At 41.8% G+C, this 23,264-nt stretch overlaps 1 long non-coding RNA gene across 1 annotated transcript in view; it reads right to left on the minus strand.

The window, feature by feature from the left end:
* Positions 1–21,830, minus strand: part of LOC122928450 — a 34,525-nt gene extending 12,695 nt beyond the window's left edge. Inside the window, exon 1 of the long non-coding RNA XR_006387887.1 lies at positions 21,727–21,830. This is a non-coding gene — a long non-coding RNA (uncharacterized LOC122928450). The remainder of the gene's footprint in view (positions 1–21,726) is intronic.
* Positions 21,831–23,264: the final 1,434 nt, after the last annotated feature.

The following is a 23,264-nucleotide window of genomic DNA, read 5'->3' on the forward strand; positions in this document are numbered from 1 at the left end:
TACATGGGTTGGGTTTAAACAAAAGCCAAAGTACTACATCCGTTTTTAACAGCTGTTAGAAACAGAAGCAAAACCAGAAAATTGATATTCACTCGGAAGCAAAATGGTCATTAAACATTGTCAGTGTATCCGTGTCTCTTAGTGCTGATATATTTTTCTGGAGGAAAAGTAATGGTACCAGACTCTACAACTACTAATGCAATGCCATAAATATTTGACTTTCCTTGGTGAGCTGACGAAAGTTTTACATTTTTCTAACTTAGCTGCCCATAAAAGGGTCACCTACAGAAATTTCCATTGTTTGGAGTCAGTCGCTTTACCTACATGCACATAATAGTTTTACCAATCGTTCTTTCTGGTCTTATCATAGCATCATAATTTTGGTTACTTATATTGGCCTTACAATTCTACATTTCAGAAGCATTTACTCTAATTCAGTCATTTCCCAGCAAATTTCTGACTATAGTGCAACTATGAAAATGTGAAACATAAAAAACCATATAAAAGTGATTTATGGTATCAATAAAGCGGTCAAAATTGTTTCAAGTCAAAGGCCATCAAATCATAAATGTTTTCGCTTTGAGACTTTCACAAGAATATTGATAACACTTCTGGATTTCATTATAAGTTTGTTCAATCTTTAACCTCTAACTTTAAATTTAGAAATGAAGGACAAAATAAATGAGATGAAAAATGTTAGTTTTTCTATTAAATGCATTTATATCCCTTTCTTCAAAATATTGTGGGCAACCATTTTGTGGGATGAACCATGAAATCTACATAATATGACGATAGTGCCTCTACTGTGATGTCATTACCCCTAAGGAACATTAATTAACAAGTCTATGTCGGACTTCATGGTGTTAGAGGGAAGAGGGAGCAGCAGGAAGAATGTTTGATTGTATCAGACTATACAGCACATCTTGTACCAGGAGAACTGAGTAGATATGGGGAAAGCAAATGTACATAAAGCAACAAAAGGAAAGAAACACACTCAAATGATTGGCTATTTATTGGGACTGATCGTTCCTACTAATGCCCGTTCCAGTTAATTACCCTGTGTAAATGTGCCACAGATCACTCGACAAACAAAAAAAATGCTTGTCTTTGTGGTGATTTATCATTTACATGTTACCTAAAATCGTATTTTGATGGTAGCCCGTCAATGTTTATAAACAGGGATATACTGCAAACAAAGAAAGAATCTGTATAGAAAGAACAATCATAGTATGGGATGACTGGTGCATTCAGCTAACTATGGCAATGATCGGGAACAAACAGTTTGTTTCAAATCATTGCCCTGGTCATATTAATGGGCCATTAGGTTCCTTTTACGTTGGCAGATTTCTGCCTGTTAATGATGATACATACATATGTTAATCAACGCTCCCCAAGGGTGTTGTTTAGATACATCAAGCATCATGAGTATTGGGACAAACAACAGTTTTGACCCGATAAGGTTTTTGTTTGTCGACAGCATATCCTGTTTGCACAGGGCCCGTGCTGCCGTTTAGTGCCACATGAAAGATGTGATCACCTGAAAAATAAGTGTGCCCAATTGTCGGCCCTTCTAAAAGACTTGTTTGTTGGGACCCTCTGCTATTTTTTGTTGATATTAATTTAACCAACTTTATTTCAGATCTGATAGGACATTTCGTGCCAATCATGTCCACTGACTCAACCCCCAAACAGAGGAACAAAACGAAAAAAAAACATACCACATTTCAGTGCTTCTTTTTTAGGCTAAGGCTTTGTATCAACAAGGTGATGACTTCACTTGCAACTTTTTTTCCCAGTGGTATGTGACCCTGTGTCACTGAGGCACCCTAGCCTAAAGATGGCCATACACATTAGTATTTTGTTGGCCAAACCGGCCAAGAACAGTGAGCTCAGCTGACACACTTATGTGTGCGGGGAGCTCCTGACTCACCCCTGACAGATGTTGTTTGGGGAGACAAGGATCTTGTGAATATTTTTTTTGCCTGGTACTTTTGTTCTTTCTCTGCTCTACCCATGTAGTACACATACATGTTCGGCCAAGCTGAGCAGTTGTGTATGGAGAAGCCGGGAGGGAGACGACAGAGAGCTGTTGGCTGGAAAATCGTTCAGCGGACACCTATACAGGTGAAACGCGAAAAATTTGAATATCGTGCAAAGTTCATTTATTTCAGTAATGCAACTTAAAAGGTAAAACTAATATATGAGATAGACTCATTACATGCAAAGCGAGATATTTCAAGCCTTTATTTGTTATAATTTGGATGATTATGGCTTACAGCTTATGAAACCCCAAAGTCACAATCTCAGGTAATATTGAACCTTTTCCCCAAACTCTAATTTTAAGCTGCATTAATGCAATTTCTTTTAATTTTCATTACTGAAGTAAATGGACTTTTGCACGATATTCAAATTTTTCGAGTTTCACCTGTAGAATGTTTATGGGCAGCTTTACTCATAAATGTATTCAGAATTCATATTATGTATATACCCACGTATATAATCATGATGTTGTGCTGAGAAAGATATGAAAAGAATTATAGTAAAACTGGCACAAGAGGAGAGGAATTTCTATAAAAAAAATGTAAAAATGCAGAAAAAGAAAAAAAAAATTTGCTGTGCTTGTAAAAACAAATTGCTACTTTGTTTTCGAGCCTGAATCTTCAGCTGTGAGCGGCTTATCACGGCCCAGATAGATTTCCAGTGCTTGTAATATTGTAAGAATCCTTGGATCAAGGTAATTTCACAGTTTTGACCGATTCCCAGGAGTTCTGGATTTTATGCACCTTTGTGCATTGCAATTTGCAGATATGTCTGCCTCTGGTATCTTTAATCTCCGCAGTAACCCTGAACTTTACACTACTAAATATCACTTCAAAGGGACTGCGGCTGAGCTGTTCAATGGGCCAATGATTAACCCATTCTGCACCAATTCTCCAACTCCATGCTGCATTCTTTCTTACTGGTAGTGAAAGTGTTAGTGTTTAACACGTGAAGAATTGCAGACATGAAAAGAAGGCGCTCTGTGGTTAAAGTGCATAAGGTTCCTCATTTTTGTGTTGTAAGTGCCAACTCATGGCAACTCACCTGTTTTTACCAGGAGACACCCAATTTTTATCCCTCACCCAGTCACCAGGTGATATATCTTTTCATATGGTTACGTCGGGGAGCGGTGTGCAGCAATAAAATGTCTGCCATTATCTTTTGGATTAACCCAATAGATAGCAATATATATACCCTTCCTGCTCCCAGCTTTTGTTCAGACGCTGGCACCCCAACACTGGCACTGTGGGAGTAAGGCGGATAAGTATGTATATCGTCAAGCCTGGGGTATAAAGTTTTTTTTTATCTGAGCTAGGGTGTAAATTTATTTATATTTCTGAATATATTTAGCCACATACTTTTACGTAAGTTACACCCCTAAAGATACCAAGAATCACCGTTTGAAGGGCAGGATGCGGTACATATTGCAATTATGTACCCCAAATTTAAGGGAGAAGGTTTCTGAAGCAGATGTAGGTGGTTACCGGCTGTGATATAAAGCTATGAAGGTTATAGCTATGAACTGAGATAACATAATTACTCATAAATTCCAGGGCAATACTCTGCACCTTCACTTCAAACACATTCACCATTTCATTGTTCCAGAAACTCATGAAATATGAAGGAAATAAAGATAATTTGGACTTCTAGCTGAAATGTTTCATGTCAGATGCAATGGTGGATCTTGCAATTTATCCCCCACTTTAATATATATATTTCAGGAACAATCAGAGTCCTTGTATATGGGTATTACCAGTTTTGAGTATAATTTTACAGATTAGATCTACATATAATATTGAGAAATATGCAGTAATTTCTCATCATAATCGTAATATTGCATAGTTCTCTCCAGTCACATCCTGGGCAGCTTGCAAAATTCACCTTGCAGCCACTTGGAATGAATTAGCAATGTAAGACATTTCATAACAGCTTAGCTGAGAACATACCTGGTGTAAACACTACATCTCCCATAATGCACTGCAGCAAAGTATGTCCTCTATAGATTTTCCCCCAAGAAAGAGCTGCCATATAGATAAAAAAATTTGGTTTGCCGTACAACTGAACTTTTCCCAAATATATATTTTTCACAAGACTATGCACGATTGGGTCCTTATTCATGTTTGCATATAAATGGGCATTGCTTATAGGTAGTTTGGGGGGTTGTGTCTGAAGAATACATTTTGATTAGGAGTGGCATTTCATTACCAGGCCTCTGTTCTGAATTAAAGGAAAGATTGGCTGAGGGAATGCCCAGACTGCTGATGGTTGTATAAACAGTTTTACAGTTGATAGTCTTCACCAAGGAGGGAAGGAGTTGTAGTAGTGATAGGACGGTCTGGTGTCACTTGTTGGGGCCTTTACAAGAGTAGGAGGGCCCCATTTAGATTTTCTTCTTTCGTTGGTGTGCACCTTTACCTTCGAAGCAACATACACACGGTTGAGTCACATTCTTATAAACACTTCATACTTTAGGAAGGAAGTCACGTGTAGTGAGCTGGCTTGGTGGGTATATAAGGTGCGTGATAGGCTGTCTGCACACATTGTAAAAAGAAATGATTATTGGCTGTCAGGTCAAGGGAGGTATTTCTGAAGCTGCGCAGTTTGTGAACTGTCCGCATGCTGCTGTGGTGAAAGTGTATTGTGAGTGGACAAATGGCACCACTGTGAATAGGTGACTTGGAAACTGCAGAGCACCACAAGCCACTAACAAAGTTGCATTGGCAAAAAAAGGCTTCAATTTTTGCGACAGTATTGGCAATAGGTTACCTTCTCCGATGAGTCACATTTTCTGCGTCATCAAATTGATGGACTAACACCCTGAAACCATTGCTGGAAGAACAAAAGATGGTGGTGGCAGTGATGTGGACTAGGGAAGTTTTGGGGGGGCATCTTCTGTACCCACTGATTCATGTGGACGTCACTCACAACTGATTTGGGTATGAATCTATCCCTGCAGATCACATACCACCCATACATGCTGATTGTCTTCCCTGGGGAGAATGGTATCTTCCAGCAAGACAGTGTGACTTGTTACACAGCTAGAAATGTGAAAACCAAACAAAAACTACCATACAACAAATTACCATGTGCGGAAACATAGCTACAGAACCGAATCACAGACACCACACATGTAATACAGAAAAGATCTTTATTGTGTCTCATATAAATACATATTACAACAAATATCAACAATAGTAAAATTGATGCAGAAAAAGGCTGAGAGAGTGAAACCCCCCCCCCCCCCCAGTCCCTAAATCACTTTGCATTTCCCACTAATAATATATCATTGCCAGAAACAATGCCTTGTCTGATCATGTAGTGGTATAATGCATTCCCCAAAACTAAAAGACACTCGGCATACAAAAATAGTGCATACATGGCACGAGGACAAGCAAGGTATACAGACCAGGAGCTGGGGGGCCGGACAAACCCTGACGTGCATTTTTCTGCATCAATTTTACTATTGTTGATATTTGTTGTAATATGTCTTTATATGAGACACAATAAAGATAGTTTCAGTATTACATGTGTGGTGTCTGTGACTCTGTTCTACAGCTAGAAATGTTCAACACTGGTTAGAAGAGCATGACCAAGACTTCCAAGTACTACCCTAGCCCATAATTTCCCACACTAAAATCCAATTGAGCATCTGTGGGACCACCTTGATCATTGTGTTCATTCTATGGATCCTCCCCCACACCCCCTCCAGCAGCTGTGGGATGCACTGCAGTCAGCATGGCTCCACATACCTATGACAACCTACCAGGACCTTATTGAGTCACTCAGAGCCCATCTAGCCACTGTCCATAGTGCACATGGTAGTTACTCTGGATATTACCTGGTAGTCATAACAATGTGACTTTTGGGAAGCTAGACTTCTGTGAAATTTAATTTACATGATGTCTAGTCAACATTCACTCCGTGTGTGTGTGTGTGGTACAGTATATTTGAGAAATCAACTTCCATTATGACTGGTATATATGCAATTAAATACTGTAGGCACATGTGAACTTTCATATTTTATCACAGTCTGATCAATCAAGTGATGGTGTGTGTTGACATTACTCATGTAATGCCAGTAAATCTGGGGCATGACAGGAGATTACTGCTTTAAGTGGAAATTGCAGCTGATAGGACAGATAGGATGAATCCCCCCCTGGAATCCCATCACAGTGGTCTGCATTTTATTTCCGACATAAGATTTACAGCAGAAATTTGTGGAACTGAAAATCTCTTCTGTACATCTGAATGGAGCTGTTTTGACAGCAAGCACATGGATTTCTGCAAGCTCCCGCAACATATCAGCTGCATGCGAACTCACCTATAGGGTATGTTCACATGTGGCGTAACTGCTACAAGCGTATAAGCAAAGTGAATGAGATTTTAAGAATTTCTAGAGGTGAAGAAGAAGCTGCATAGAAGGGTGGGAATCCTTTACTTTTGATGGATTATTTAAAGTGAATCAGTCACCACATAGCTTGCAATGAAACTATCTTAAATGCCAGATGCGCACTTCTGATGTTGTTGGTCCTATTTCTATCAGTAGCCCTACTGTGGAGAATTCAGGCATTTCATTTTATGCTAATTAGCACCTGAGTGCTAGGAGGGTGGAGGCGTTGCACCCGAGGCTCCTCTCCTTTTCCTTCTACCTCTTTCACTAACAGGGCCAGGCAGTGAAGATGAACTCATGTCTGGCCCTGAAGTTTACCAAAGTCCAGAAGCTCGCCGGTCAATGAATTCTATTCAATGTACTCCACCTGTGCCAAATAGATTCCCTTTAATGGAGTCTAGCAGAGTAAAGAAAGACATTTCCAGAGGGGCAACTCAAGAGAAGTATTTATACATGGGAGTATAAAAATGGAAGAAATGGTACCTTCACTTAAATTCCAGTTCTGTGTCCCCCATGGACAAGAGGGTCTATAAGGTCTTACACATCCTATGTTAGAAAGTCCATACCTGTATAGGCATAGAAAGGCACTTCCACATTACTATTTGATTTGGACCTAACCATGGGAGACATAGTACTTGCAAGCACAAGGCTATATCTGAAACCAGTTATGACGAATCCTTAAGTTTAAAGGGGTTCTCCAGGTCCGATTCCCAGCGCAACCGCCAGTCAGCTGTTTGAGGAAGCTGTGGTGATCACTAGAGCTCTGGTGAGCGCCGCAGCCTCCTCACAGCTTACCTAGCACAGTGCCAAGCAGCTGTGCTTGGTATTGCAGCTCAGTCTCATTCACTTGAAGGGGACATCACTTGGGCCAGGAAGAGGCCTAAGCGCTCACACAGTAATGTGGCCTCTTCATAGAGCTGTTGGGGTGCTGGGAGTTGGACTCCCACCAATCAGATACGACCTATTTTGAGGATAGGCCATCAATATCAAAATCCTGGAGAACCCCTTTAATAACGACAGGATTGGGTTGTGACAACCTCTCAGTCTTTTTAATGAAAATGAAAAATAGTTGTCATAATTACAATAGTTTTTAAGATATACATTTATGGGATTTGGTGTCTTAACTTATGTATGATAAAATCCAAATTGTTCTGATTAATTTTTTATGTACAGTTCTGAACTGGGAATCTTGGGGTTATACATTGCGTTTTCTTCTTGGACAGTACTAGATGTGCCTTTTTAAATACACGTTCCTCATACGGCTTCAAACAGATGTTTCCACCGTTAATACTAAACAAGAGGATTCCTAAGCAATATCACAGCTACATTTTTGGGTTTGATACAAGGTATAGTAATCTTGGCTAAACTTAAAGTTACATAGAGTGAAGTGAGTTCAAGGTTGTACACCAAGAGCTTCCATCTGGCAGTCATTTAAATGTAGAATAAAGCTTATAATGCTGAGTCTTTCTGGAAATGAACTTCTCTAACGAAGCTCTGTGATAAATATGTGGATTAAAAATACATGAGAGATATTTAAATAAGTACAAAGAAATATTTTAGAAGTAGATCACCCAGATTACATACCTAGTTAAAGGGTTTTTCCAGGACTAACATTTTAATGACCTATAGATAGGTCATCAATATGAGGTTGGGGGTGGCTCGACAATATGATATCGGTGGGGTTTCAGAAGTAAATAGTGTACAACTAATGTACAGCTCTATAAACTGTATAGCGGGCGTTCTGAAGTAATGCAACTTAGCACCTATTCACTTGAAACCCAGAATCCCAGAAAAGACCTTGAAGCCTAAGCCTTAAAGGGGTCTTCCAAGACATTTTTACTGATGACCTTTCCTCTGGATAGGTCATCAGTATTTGATTGGTGGGGTTCAGACACCTAGGACCCCCGCCGATCAGTTGTTTGAGAAGGCACCAGTGCTCAGCTCAAGAAGCACAGTGCTGAGCTGCACCTAGGCCATGTGACCGATAAACGTGATGTTACATGACCTAGACTAAGTTGCAAGAAGGCTCCCTTCACTACTGCAAGTGCAGGTGCCTTAAACAGCTGATCGACTGGGGTACCAGGTGTCGAACCCCCACAGATGAGATACTGTTGACCTATCCAGAGGATATTTGATCAGTAGAAAAGTCTTGGAAAACACCTTTAAACCTGTTTTTACTACATCTACATCTAAGTACTAAGCATTGTCTGATGTAAAGACTACAGGGCACATTTCTCCCTATAGATGGCGGTGGATCTGCTGAAGTTATGAAGAGGTGCAGGCTTCCGAGCTGTCTTACATTTAGACCATTTTCTACACCTAAAACAGGTGTAGAAAATTATGAATGAGTCGGGCCTCCCAAACCGCCCCCTTCCATGCCCACACTCACAATTTTAGACCTGGCGTGAGCGAGGAAAAGTGGAGAGCAACAAACCGTATGCTGTCCACATCTTTTGCGGCCCCATTGAAATGAATGGGTCTGCACCCGTTCCGCAATGGGCCCGCACCCTTAATGTGACACATAAGTTCAATGTTTGCCAAAAGCACATCAACCTGTGTAAACAGGGATGTGCTGCCAACCAGTGGCGTAGCTATCAAGGAAGCAGGGGAAGCGACTGCTTTGGGGCCCGAGGTTAGAAGTTGCCCCATGGCAGTACTGGATGTTTTTATTAGATCTATAGGCTTCCCCTACCTATTGCTGTGCTGTACTTTACAGAAGCATGTACTACATACAGCAGCAGTGCTGGAGCTCCTCCCACTGAGTGTGAAGGAAAGAGTACAATTGCTGTCTCCTCCTCCTATGGCCGTTCTCACTCTGGGATCCGCAGTACTGGGACAGCACTTGCCAGTACTGCTTTTTGTTTTCTATTGCCTGGCAGCTTACTATGACACTTGCTGCCAGCCAATAACAGAGCGTCATGGTATCAAGCCCCATCCCAGCACACGCTTGCTGTTCCTGCACAAAGAGCTCTATAATGCCTGCCCCCCTCCTGTGTGTCCTGTCCCCTGACCCCCACCATAGTAGGTTAACACCTCCACTGCTGTCCCTGGATGGCACAGAGGGGTGATGGCACCTATTTCTCCAGGCTGCCTGTGAGCACCAGACATCAGCTGTCTACAGGAAAGGTAAGTGTCTGCGTGTAGAAATAGGTGTATAACTATGTTCATGTGTGTGTTTATACAGTACAGACCAAAAGTTTGGACACACCTTCTCATTCAAAGAGTTTTCTTTATTTTCATGACTATGAAGGCATCAAAACTATGAATTAACACATGTGGAATTATATACATAACAAACAAGCGTTAAACAACTGAAAATATGTCATATTCTAGGTTCTTCAAAGTAGCCACCTTTTGCTTTGATTACTGCTTTGCACACTCTTGGCATTCTCTTGATGAGCTTCAAGAGGTAGTCTCCTGAAATGGTCTTCCAACAGTCTTGAAGGAGTTCCCAGAGATGCTTAGCACTTGTTGGCCCTTTTGCCTTCACTCTGCGGTCCAGCTCACCCCAAACCATCTCGATTGGGTTCAGGTCCGGTGACTGTGGAGGCCAGGTCATCTGGCGCAGCACCCCATCACTCTCCTTCATGGTCAAATAGCCCTTACTTTCAAAGTTTTCCCAATTTTTCCGCTGACTGACTGACCTTCATTTCTTAAAGTAATGATGGCCACTCGTTTTTCTTTACTTAGCTGCTTTTTTCTTGCCATAATACAAATTCTAACAGTCTATTCAGTAGGACTATCAGCTGTGTATCCACCTGACTTCTCAACGCAACTGATGGTCCCAACCCCATTTATAAGGCAAGAAATCCCACTTATTAAACCTGACAGGGCACACCTGTAAAGTGAAAACCATTTCAGGTGACTACCTCTTGAAGCTCATCAAGAGAATGCCAAGAGTGTGCAAAGCAATAATCAAAGCAAAAGGTGGCTACTTTGAAGAACCTAGAATATGACATATTTTCAGTTGTTTCACACTTTTTTGTTATGTATATAATTCCACATGTGTTAATTCATAGTTTTGATGCCTTCAGTGTGAATCTACAATTTTCATAGTCATGAAAATAAAGAAAACTCTTTGAATGAGAAGGTGTGTCCAAACTTTTGATCTGTACTGTGTACATATATATATATTTATTTATATTTGTGATGAGCTCATGTATAAGTGCGTCCATGTATGTGGTGACTGTGTATGAGTGCGTCCATGTATGTGGTGACCGCGTGTATGAGTGCTTCTTTATATGTGGTGACCGCGTGTATGAGTGCTTCTTTATATGTGGTGACCGCGTGTATGAGTGCATCTACGTATGTGGTGAGCATGTGTATGAATGCATCCATGTATGTGGTGACCGCGTGTATGAGTGCGTCCATGTATGTGCTGACCGCGTTTATGAGTGCTTCTTTATATGTGGTGACCGCGTGTATGAGTGCATCTATGTATGTGGTGAGCATGTGTATGAATGCATCAATGTATGTGGTGACCGCGTGTATTAGTGCGTCTTTGTATGTGGTGACCGCGTGTATGAGTGCGTCTATGTATGTGGTGACTGCATATATGAGTGCATTTATATATGTGGCGAGCACATGTATGAATGCATCCATGTATGTGGTGACTGTGTATGAGTGTGTCCATGTATGTGGTGACTGTGTATGAGTGTGTCCATGTATGTGGTGACTGTGTATGAGTGCATCTATGTAAGTGGTGAGCGCATATATCAGTGCGTCCATGTATGTGGTGATCGCGTGTATGAGTGCGTCCATGTATGTGGTGAGTGCATGTATGAGTGCGTCCATGTATGTGGTGAGTGCATGTATCAGTGCGTCCATCTATGTGGTGAGTGCATGTATCAGTGCGTCCATCTATGTGGTGAGTGCATGTATCAGTGCGTCCATCTATGTGGTGAGCGTTTGTATGAGTGCGTGCATGTATGTGGTGAGCGCATTTTTTGCCATAAGCTGCAAAACACATGTAAGTGAAAGTAAATCAGACAAGTTAACTAATTGGGGCATATACAAATGCAGAGGATGTCTGTTACAGTAAACTATATAACCTCTTCTCCAAATTTCAACACAGTCCATCAATTGTTAGAAATCAGTCAGCATGAAATCATCCCAGGAAACTGAAAGGGTAAAAAAATGGGTGGAGTAGACTGGACTGAACCGTACAAAAAACGGCTGGCCAGGTCCAAGAATATGACAGCGCAAGAATAAAATGATTACAGATTATCTACTATTAAAGAGGAAGCAGGGCAAATGTTGCTCGGATGATTTTAAGGTCACCTTATGTGACTTGGAAAATGTGTTTTTATGATATCTGTTCTTCACCACTATATAAGAAGTACATTCACACGTGGAACATGAGTAAAAATGCCATTGTATACATACACAAGTAAAAAATAATACTTCTGTAGGGGGTGCTGCTCCCATTATTTACATTGCTAAGCATCTTACTGTAGGGAGGAATGTGTGATCATCAGTCCCATCTTGCTACAGTCATGTGCAGTACTACAGACCTGGTGTATCTGGAATTGCTGTTATTTTGTGCATTATATGTTATACCATGTTATGCTTCTGCTGTGCATTCCAGCAAAGGAGGTATGGTTGGCAGGAACAGGGCTAACCACCTTGTTCCTTCTCTCCTGGTAGGAGTGGACTGGTCCTAATTCCTACCAGGAGAGGGAATTCCAGTGAGACGGTGAAAAGATAAGAAGCACATGCCAAAGCTCCTACTCTTTGTCGTAACAAGTGCTCCTGTGAGACTATGATTCCTGGAAAATTGGCAGAATCAAGAACATGGCTTTCAAAGAACTTCAGTGTGTCTAAACAGCAAGAGTGATCAGCAACATCATAGCTTTAAAGACCCTGCTGCAGGTGAGGGACTGCGGCCCAGACACACATCACCTAGACCTCTTCTAGGTCAGTCAAACACAAAGCCTGTATAATACCGTGGATATCTATATCCATAAGTACCATTTAATTGCCACCTAACCAGCCACCATACCTCATCACCTGTTGACCAAAGCTGCACTTTGTATCTACTACTAATCCTGTACCAACTACACCCGCGATACTAGGGAAGCTAGTCCCTGTCCCCGCCTGCCCAGCAGGGTAAGTATATTACCTGTGAGGGGCCCAGAACATGGGGGGGTTGTTTGAGAACTTGGATAACCGCTTTAAGGAGGTTATCCCATGATTGATGTGAAAAATGAAAATCATGTAGCACATGACAATCTCTTTCTAACAAAGCCAGAACCAGCCCTGTACCTCACATTGATGGATGTAGAGCATTTATTGCTCCATTGCTGTGATACATTTTCTCAAGGAAGGCTGGCAGCTCTGGGTCATGTCCTTTCTCAAGAGCTCGGAACCCAGGGATGTGTTCTTTCTGCTGCAGCTGTCTCCCTGTCACAGCTCAGGAGGTGTGACCATTCTGCTTTAGCTCTGTCCCTGTCAGAGCTTCCAACAGAAGATACAGCTGTTGGCAGTTGAAGGAAGGAACTGAGCATGTGCGACTACCTTAGTGGGTGGACACGCTATACTATATACTATACACATTAAACACCAGAGGGCAACATTATAATTAAGTCAGGAGAATAACTCACAACTGGTGTATTTGTGTAACAGAAAGTATATTACAAAGGTTACCAGTTGTTCATGATTAATTATATTAAAGTAGAATGTATTGGTGGCACAACACCTTTAAATATAATTGTCTTAGTCCTAATTTTTTGGGTCCAACTGTTGCAGTGCTTCAGAATTGAGGTAACTTTATGTATCTAAAGTCTCCATCTAACCTTATCTTAGAATGGTGTCATGTAGCACATAACATTACAGAACTTCATTCGCTTGCACCATATCATATCATTAAGATATTAGTCACATTACACTAATATAATGTTGTTGTTTTTTTGTTTGTTTTTTCAGTGGAGGCCAATTACCAAAGACCCAACACAACAACTTTTTACAGATAAACCCCTAAGGTTTTCCGCGTGGGTGCAATGCGTTGCGTGAAAAACGCAGCATGTTCTAAATTCTGTGTTTTTAACGCAGCCCTGGTCCCACAGAAGTGAATGGGGCTTCAGTGAAAAACGCATTGCATCCAGAAGCAAGTGCGGATGCAATGCGTTTTTCACTGATGGTTGCTAGGAGATGTTGTTTGTAAACCTTCAGTTTTTTATCACGCGCATGAAAAATGCATTAAAACGCATTGCACTTGCGCGTAAAAAACTGTTTCACTAAACGCACCCTGAACGCATCTGGACCTAATCCGGCACACTCGTGTGAAAGAGGCCTAAGTGTTTACATCTTAAACTGACAGCACAACCAAATCCTTCTTCTGATCCTCTGAAAAGATCACACAAATGTCTTCATCCTAACCACTGACCCTTACAGTGAGTTGGGTTCCTGCAGGGCTTCACCTCCCAGGCAATGATTCAACACAGACAAAGGAATACAACCTGACACAGATATTTCCATAACTTCTAAATACTTCCTGCACTAAGCCATTAAACCTCAGATCAGAGGTAGATGGACAATAGGTTGCAGCTCGGTTTCTGATCCTGTACCCTAAGGAATTCCAAGTATGTTCCCTGTGACTATCTGCAGGTAGATAGCACAGACCCTCTTCCCATTGCATTCTCCAAAGTTAATACCTATTATAATTGGTGTCTTCCTCTGACTCTGTCATCCTGATGTTATCTAGTTCAACAAATGCCAGATCTGATTTCTAGTCATTGAAAGCAGCCACCACATCAGTATCCACAGTTCATGAGCCATCAGCCAGATGTGCTGGTCCTTTATTTTGTGGATAGTGTACATGAAAAACAAATTTACCTATTTTATTAAATCCTTGGTGATATACCGTATATATTCTGTATATACACAGTATATGTGTGTGTGTGTGTGTATATATATATATATATATATATATATATATATATGTATATTCTGTATTTCTGTATATCTGACATAGTTGTGTGGTGCTAATGCCTTCCCATGGCAGCTGAAGGTCTAATGAAGGCCACCAGGTCTGCCATTTTTGTACTCCTAACTGGTCCCTGTTAGAAGCCTGTTTATTTACTTTTTACAATAATACACTGTACTTTAGATGTATTATAGTCTATTATATCAATGATCAGGCGAGGGCATGGTCAAGTCCCCTGGTAGGACTTTAAAAAAAGCGATACAGTATGTGTGTTGTGACTTGATTTTGAGATATTATGTCACAAGATATCTATCGTATATTTGTGACCACCCAGTGATTGTCATGTGAACTGCAGCCTGTCAAGGGTTTGGCTAGCAAGTCATAATATTGTACTGAATTAGCTTTGCAGTCCTTAACCAAATTAGAGCTAAGGTAAATGTGGGAACATCCGCATATTAAAAGTACACATAATTGGTGTCACCCTATTCATAATGACCCCTTTGATAAAAAAAATATGCATTATTTAGGTCATCAAAATTAGAACGGTCGAGGGCAGACTCTCAGCACTCCTGCCAATCAGATGTTCTGTAGTAGTGCCAGAAAACATCACCGGAACTACACAGTTCCATCCACTTTGTAGTGGCCACAGCTGGTTATTGCAGCATTCAAGTGAACAGGAACGGAGCTGTAGTAACCAGCCTTGGCCACTACACAGTGGACGGAGCTGTGTAGTTATAGTGCTGTTTTTCAGCACCGGAGCTACCACAGAACCACTGATCGGTAGGGTGCTGGAGTTGGAATATAGATGGCCAATTCTAAAGATAAGCTATTAGTATAAAAGTTCTGGAGAACCCCTTTGAAGCCAGTTGCTGGGTACCAGTGTTACAAGACACACTGTCAACAACACATCAGTGGAGACCCTGTTAACAAAAAGAGATTGCCCAAAGTGGATCACTTTTTCAAAGGAATACAATAAGTTTGGGCCAGTTTTATTAGGGAACTTTCTGTGAGTTTGATACTGATAGTCTAATATCTGGATAGGTATCTAATTCAATATCTAATCATGGGGGTTGACATCCCTGCTGATCAGCTTTCTTAAGAGCCCACAGCGCTCCTGGGAGCACTGTGATCTTTTCCTAGGTGAGTGATGTCACATTCATTGGTCATATGACCTGTGTTGGCCTGGGTTGCAACACCAAGCTCAACCACCATACAGTGTACTTAGTTGTACTTGGTATGTTATGAGATGGCCACAATGTTTACCAGAGTCCTGTGGCCTCTTCAAACAGCTGGTCGACTGGGGTGCCAAGTGTTGGACCTCTATCCATCAGATATTGATGATCTATCCTGAGGAAATGTGCTTAAAGAGAATATACAGACCAACATATTATTATTTGTTCTTGAGGCTGTGCATAAAGCTCTGTTTGCAGTGTTGCTCTCTGTAATGGGGACACCCCTTTGCTTGGTTTTCCTTCCTTTGAGGGATATCTGGCTTTCACTGTGTTGAAGACCCGTAACTGGGGCTCCATGGTTATTTTGCATATTACTTTTTCCCAGGGAGCTTTGCAATTTGGATTGCTGTGTCGAGACTCTTACATGAGGCTCCACAGTATTTTCTGTTGCTGGTCTCCCTAAGGTCAGCTATTGTTTTGTTTGACAAACAGGACATTAACACACATAAAATACAACACAGAAGGGGCAAAACCACAAGGTTTAAAAGACAAACTGAAAAAAAAGTGTTTCTACAAGAATGGATTGACGACCAGTGTAGTCTGCGTGAAATGTCCATGCGAGGTTCGACGAGCACAGAGAAAGCAAGCGCTGTGGCCGACACTGATCCAGACACGTCATACCCGGTCCACATCGCTGCTAGCTACATAAGGTCCTGTGAACTGATCACCAGCTTATCCAAACAACAGTCCAAGTTTCTTTGGAACCACTTCCCTACAATAGCTGTCAGCGCCTCGGGGCCATTATACAGGAAGAGCGGGAGGCAAGTAAATGTCTCTGGTAACACCTCCAATAGATTGTCCTCTGTGTACGTCCCGCATAACCAACCTGTCCACACAATCCGGTCCTCTGTGCTTGCCTTGGTGAATGGAGGCTTGGATGAAATCTGTATGAGCACAGCCAGTGGATCTCTGTCCATTCCTTTGAGTCCAGGTAAACAGAAAAATTTGGCTTTTAGGTTCAGCTCTGAGACCACTTCAATGGCAAGACTCTTCAGCTTCTCGGCAGCTATGTGGGCAGACAGATACTTGGAATACTCTGTCTGGTGTATAAGAAATTATACATCAGTGTCATGCTGTACAGAGTCTATTGTTTTTGAAGAAGCAAAGCAGCCTCAGTTTCCTCCAAGGGGGTGCACTGTGGGATATTTCTTTAATACTGGCTTCGGAATGCAGACCGTCGACGTGCAGAGGTCAAGCTTCCGGGAAGATACCTCGGGCTGTGAAAATGACTGCTACTTCATGCCGATGACCTACTTCTGAGGGTTAACACCCCATTGGTTGGGGTGCGATAAATCATGTTCCCGTTCACTAACTGTAAACAGAGATCTTGACAGACAAATGTATCAAACTTTGCCATCTTTCTAGGCGCCACGTCTCCAGTCCCCTGACAAATCAAACTTTGCCGCCATTTTTCTAGGCGCGACGTCTCCAGTCCCCTGACCAGCCAGATTTACCAGCATCTGTTCCAGAACATGAAGCAGTGGAATGACATAGTTCATCCCGTAGTCCTGGCGACAAATAACGTGGCCTCCTCAAAGGGCCTCAGCAAACGGCAGGTGTCACGCATGAGCTGCCACTGGCTGACATCGAAGTTAACAGGGGACTACTCCTGTCTGCTTGGATCATCAGGAAATAGTTTATGAACTTTCTCTGTTCATATAGTCTGTCCAACATATGGAGGGTAGAATTCACGGGTGGGAACTTCACATATCAGCCTATGTTGGGGGATGCCGTTCTGCCGCTGCAGCTCAAGGAGTGTGTGCTTTCCGGTCTACAAGTGGCTGCAGTGCATGCAAAGTTTCCTGGCCATTTTTAAGATGTCTTGCAGATGGGTGGAAGACTTCAGGAACCGCTTGACAACCAGATTGAACACGTGCGCCATGCAGGGCGCATGGCTCATCCCTCTTTGACGCAGCGCTGACACCATGCTCTTCCAGTTGTCGGTCACCATGGTTCCCATTTTCATTTGTCGCGGAGAAAGCCAGGATTCGATTTCTTGATGAAGGACAAGGAGCAGTTCCTCCCCTGTATGACTCTGTTCGCCCAGGCAAACCAGGTGCAGAACAGCGTGAGAGTGATGAGAGGGGTCGCACATGGCTTGCATACACTACATGCCTCCAACATATTTCTTGGATGTCTACAGGAAAATAATGTATTTGGTGTAAATCGCGTGAGGGGCATAGTTGGAGACATTGACTTCACAAGAGATACAGAACAGCGGAGTTTGCTTTGAAATTTAAAAATTTCACCCAAAAAAAGCTTGTTTCACATAACAAATTAAACCACTACTTAATTCGGCCCATACCGCAAAAGGAGGTGTACAATCACCCATACATTTTCCCCCAAAAAACCTGCGTCACATAAAGAATTTCACCACTAAGTAATTTGGTCCATACCGCAAAAGAAGGTTTACAATCACTCATGCATTTTCCCCAAAAAAGCCAGTGTCACATAAAAAATGACACCACTAAGTAATTCGGTCCATACCGCAAAAGGAGGATACAATCACCCTTACATTTTCCGAAAAAAAAGCCAGTGTCACATAAAGAATTTCACCACTAAGTAATTCGGTCCATACCGCAAAAGGAGGTGTACAATCACCCATACATTTTCCCAAAAAAAGCCTGTGTCACAAAGAATTTCACCACTAAGTAATTTGATTCATACCACAAAAGGAGGTGTACAATCACCCATAAATTTTCCCCAAAAAACCCTGTGTCACATAAAGAATTTCGCCACTAAGTAATTTGGTCCATACCGCAAAAAGAGGTGTACAATCACTCATACATTTTCCCCAAAAAAGCCTGTGTCTTATAAAGAATTTCACCACTACTTCGGTCTATACCGCAAGAGGTGGTGTACAATCACCCATACATTTTCCGAAAAAAAAGCCAGTGTCACATAACACCACTAAGTAATTCGGTCTATACCGCAAAAGGAGGTTACAATCACCCATACATTTTCCCCAAAAAAGCCTGTCACATAAAGAATTTCACCACTAAATAATTTGGTCCATACCGCAAAAGGAGGTGTACAATCACCCATAAATTTTTCCCAAAAAAGCCTGTCACGTAAAGAATTTCACCACTAAGTAATTCGGCCCATACCGAAAAAGAGGTGTACAATCACCCATGCATTTTCCCGAGAAATGCCTGTGTCACGTAAAAAATGTCACCGCAAAAATGGCTTTATCACATATAAGTGCACCGCTGAATGGCAAGTAGGCCCTTAATTTTTTCAACTTTTACACTACACAAAACTTTTCAACATATAAGTGCAATGCTGAATGACGAATATATTTTTCTTTTGCCTACGGAGTCTTTTTGTATGGCTTTGCACAGGGAGCAAGAATGTTACGCACAATTCTGATGGAACTAATGATCGTAAGAAACTGAACTTGGACTCCAAGGCAGAGACTCTCCTGTCATGTCTTGTGTGCTGTGGAGATTGAATGCAGACGGAGCAGATAAAAACACATGAATGTTTTCAACTTACTGAATCTGCTTGATTTAATTATGAATAGATGGTAAAGGCAAAGTCAGCTGGTGTGTGTGGTCATTAGCGTCTTCATTCTGTTTACTGCAGGACCCACAATGACATAATTCGGTCTATATAGAAAAAGGAGGTCTACAATTACCCATCAATTTTCCCCCAAAAAGCCTGTTTCACATAAAAAATTTGACCACTACATAATTCGGTCCATACTGAAAAAAAAGGGTTTCACCACATATAACTGCACCACTGAACAGCCAATAGGCCCTTATTTTTTTCCACTTTTCCACTACACAAGCCTTTTCAACATACAGTATAAGTGCAATACTGAACGTCGAATATATTTTTATTTTGCCACTAATACACGGCAAACTAGGCTTTAGAATATATCACTGCACCGCTGAACGGCAATTATGCCCTAATATTTTTCAACCTTTACACAAAAGGCTTTTCAACAGATAAGTGCGACGCTGAAATACTAAAACTTGGCTTTAGAATATATCACTGCACCGCACAAGGGCAAATATATTTATCTTTTGCCACTAATACACGGCAAACAGGGCTTTAGAGTATATAACTGCACAGCACAAGGGCAAATAAGACGTACTGTAGAAATATTTCCTTGTAATAAACCCTCTTAATAACTGTATCAAACAGCACTTGCACCCCAATAACAAGAACGGTTTGCTAGAATGACAGAGCTGTATAATGGCAATTTGGATCCCCAGTCAGTGCAGCAAGGGGTAATAGGATTGTTCCTATTACCCAATCTATAACCTCCCCTACTGAATCCTGTTCTACATAATTGCTGTGGAATGATTCCTCCCTATCCTTTCCCTGCACTTATAAATCGTTTTTTCACCACAATCAAGTCTTTCCTATCACTGTCCCTAGCGCCTGCAGACATCTCTCCCTGCACTAAGTACGCTGGTGAATGGCAGAATCTAAGATGGCTGACGCTATGTATAGGGCTGTGACATTACAGGGCTGGCTGGCTGCTGATTGGCTGCATGCAGGGCATTGTGGGTCATCCCTTCCTTCCCATAGTTCCTTGCCCCATGTCCTCACACGTGTAGCAGCCATGGAAAAAATGTGATTCGTAACCACGAAGCATGAGGAGATTTGGCTTCGGTGCAAATCAAATTTTTCCTGAAATTCGGATCAAACCCACTTCGTTAGCTTCAATTCACTCATCTCTAATTAGATGGTTTAAGGCTCAGTTTCAATCTCTTTAAACAAAGGCAAGAAGGAGCCTAAGTTACAATCTCATAATCCTCCATTCCCCTTTCCCAGTGTCAGAGAATGTGAGGCCACCAACCAGCAGGAGGTCATCAGCTGGCCAGCACACTATGCAGTGGCCGGCGTTTGGATGGCCCCATGACACCGTTGAGGTGTCACTACTTAATACTACTTTCTGGAAGGGATTGTAAGCTGTGTTGCACCCCAATGGGAAATAAGTCCAGAAGAGTCAGGGTCTGCAGTAACCAGTGTGCTTCTTGACTGGAATTTGGGTGCAAAATACAAGCGAGGCATTGAGCTGGCTTCTCCAGTCTCCTCCCTGGCAGAAGAAGGGTATGATGCTGAGAAAAGGCATGAGCTAACTGTCTCTCTCTCTCTCTTAGAAGGCTGGTATCTTGGCCAAAGGGTTCTTCTGGTCACTCAATAGTCTGGAGGAGTCCCCTGTTCTGAGCACTGTTCTCTAACTGCAGAACACTAATGGCTCTGACCTGCTCTTCTTATGTACCATTTCTAGCTAGACTGGAACCTTCTAGTGGGAGGGTTGGAGTGGAGAAACTCAGCACAGACAATCACAAAGTTACCACTCCCGTCTGTCATAGACTTACATTAGAGCTTCAGTGACACTTAATTGCAATGACATAGCAGTTTCTCCAGACACAAACAGGTTTTCAGATATAACAACAAAGCTAAACCAGACATTAAAAAGGTCAGTCTGTCTGGTTTTGGTGGTAAACAAGTCTGACTTTATTCCTCTAAAACATGCTCTTCTTTAAACCCTATGGCAGCTGGAAAATTACCAGCTTCTCATTCAAAGTCCCAAAATTCTTTCAGTATTCATTAACCCTTTCCACAGAACCTCACAAATACAGTGCAAATGAACAGGATATATATCGCAACATACATATAAAATGCAGTTAAACAGTGCATGTTAACCCTTTCAAGTGAAATAAAGAAAGAAGTTTATAACTTTGCATAAGGAAACGGGCAAAATTCCACAAATGTCCAGACTTCACAGTACCCCTGCTCCAGGGCACTACAACTACAATTCAGCCATTCATTTTTTTTTCAAACATTGAGCAGTGGTTTGCGAGTTTTTGCCCTCCTGCTCTTGTAAAACAAGAATATGCTGGGAATATGCTAGGTGTGATGGGAATTGTAGTCTTGCAGGAGTTTGAATGCTACAGGTTGGTGACTACTGAACTAGTTTTATGGACTCTCCATGGTGCCGCTGCCAGTGGCAGCAAGCCCCGCTGACACGAGAGCTGACTTTGACCTAACTTTTTGCAGTTTTTTTTCATAAATCTCTTTTTATTGAAAATAGCACAATAAGTGCAAAAAGATCCACACGCAGGCGACTGTAAAGTTCCAAGTTGTAAATCACCCTCAGCGCCAGCAGTGTAAAATAGTACCTTACGTCCCTTGTCCAGTTGATAGTAATGTCACATGTTGATGACTAGGACATTCGAAGAGGAGATCGGTCGGGGGTTGGACACACTTAGAAAAGAATTGTGACCTATGAAGAAAGAGTAAATATGCAAGACAAGACAAGTTAAGAAACAGTGTCATTAGGTATACTGCACTGAATAATTACAGAAAGGTGACATCATAGCTTACGATAAACCCTCCAGGGCAACCAGATTTGCAAAAAGCACTCATGTCTGCGTTCAATCCAAGAGGTAAGTTCCTCAACTCTGCAGGTTTGGTCAACCTTGTCCAGCCATTCTTGGTGTGAAGGGGGAGAGGGGCTAAGCCAGTGTAATGGTATCAACAGTTTAGATGCCAGAATGAGGAAGGTAGCTAATGCTGTTTTGCAGGGGCGGAATAGGAGTGTCCTGCCAGAATAGAACTAGATTTGGAGTGAATGACAAAGGTTCAGGGCATACCAAATTGGTTATTTCTTCTATTTTTTTTTCCCAAAAAGGCCGGATCCCATTACAGGACCACCAAATATGTTTGAATAGTTCCTGGGGCGGAGTTACATCTCCATCATAAGTCCCTGTCCACCACAACCCTCACGTATAAGTATGCAGGTGTTCTATACCATCTAGTGATCGTCTTATACGATTTTTTCTGCAAACAGATGCACCTAGAAAAACCATGTGACCTAGATAGGATCTGTTAGACTACTATTTCAGGAAAGGTGATGTGCATTTCCTCCTCCCAATCTGTCAAAAACACGGGTACAGAAGGAGAAACAGGAATTAGTAGCAACTTGTATAGTTTCGGCATCGCTTTCAGTAATGGTTAGGTAGAGAAGAGAACCTTCTCAAATTCCATAATTTGTCAAGTGGCTGGGTTAGAGGTGAGAAATTTATAGCGGACTTGATGAAAGTGGGAGTATTGTAGGAAGTGTAAAGTGGCCCCAGATAGTCTCTATGATAGCAAGAAAAAAGATGGGATCTTCCTGTTGTAAAGCAGCACTGTAATAGGGCAAGAATATAATTAGTCCCATAAGTCCCTGGCATGTGTCAGAAGTGGAGAATCCTCAGACAGGCATGGCAAGCAGTATGCTGGTATCTGAGGAGAAGGGATTGGCGCATTAAATGGATGATTGCGTACCCCATTCCAGGCCTGTAAAAGGCCTCTAAAGAGGCTTTTTGCGGGTTTTGACAAGGCTTGGTACCAGACTTGTACTTTTTCCCGGTTAGCCTCCGTGCACATAGTCATAATACGGAGTCACCAGGTTGGAGGCCGCTATTTAGGCTTGATCTTCCAAGTGGGTAGCGGCAGTGGAGTGGGTGAAATTCAGGGCTACACCGTTCCCTACTTATTACATTTAGAAGCTGAACACCCAGAACTCTCTTTCCAATCAAGTCCTACATATGTTAGTTGAACATGATCAGAATGGCTTTTCAGACATGATATAAACAAGAATCTTTGTATTCATTAACTGCAAGAAGAGATCTTGGAAAAGGGAGGAATTGACATGCATCATACATTATATGGT

This window comes from Bufo gargarizans, chromosome 2 (assembly GCF_014858855.1).
Source record: "Bufo gargarizans isolate SCDJY-AF-19 chromosome 2, ASM1485885v1, whole genome shotgun sequence".
NCBI lineage: Eukaryota > Metazoa > Chordata > Amphibia > Anura > Bufonidae > Bufo > Bufo gargarizans.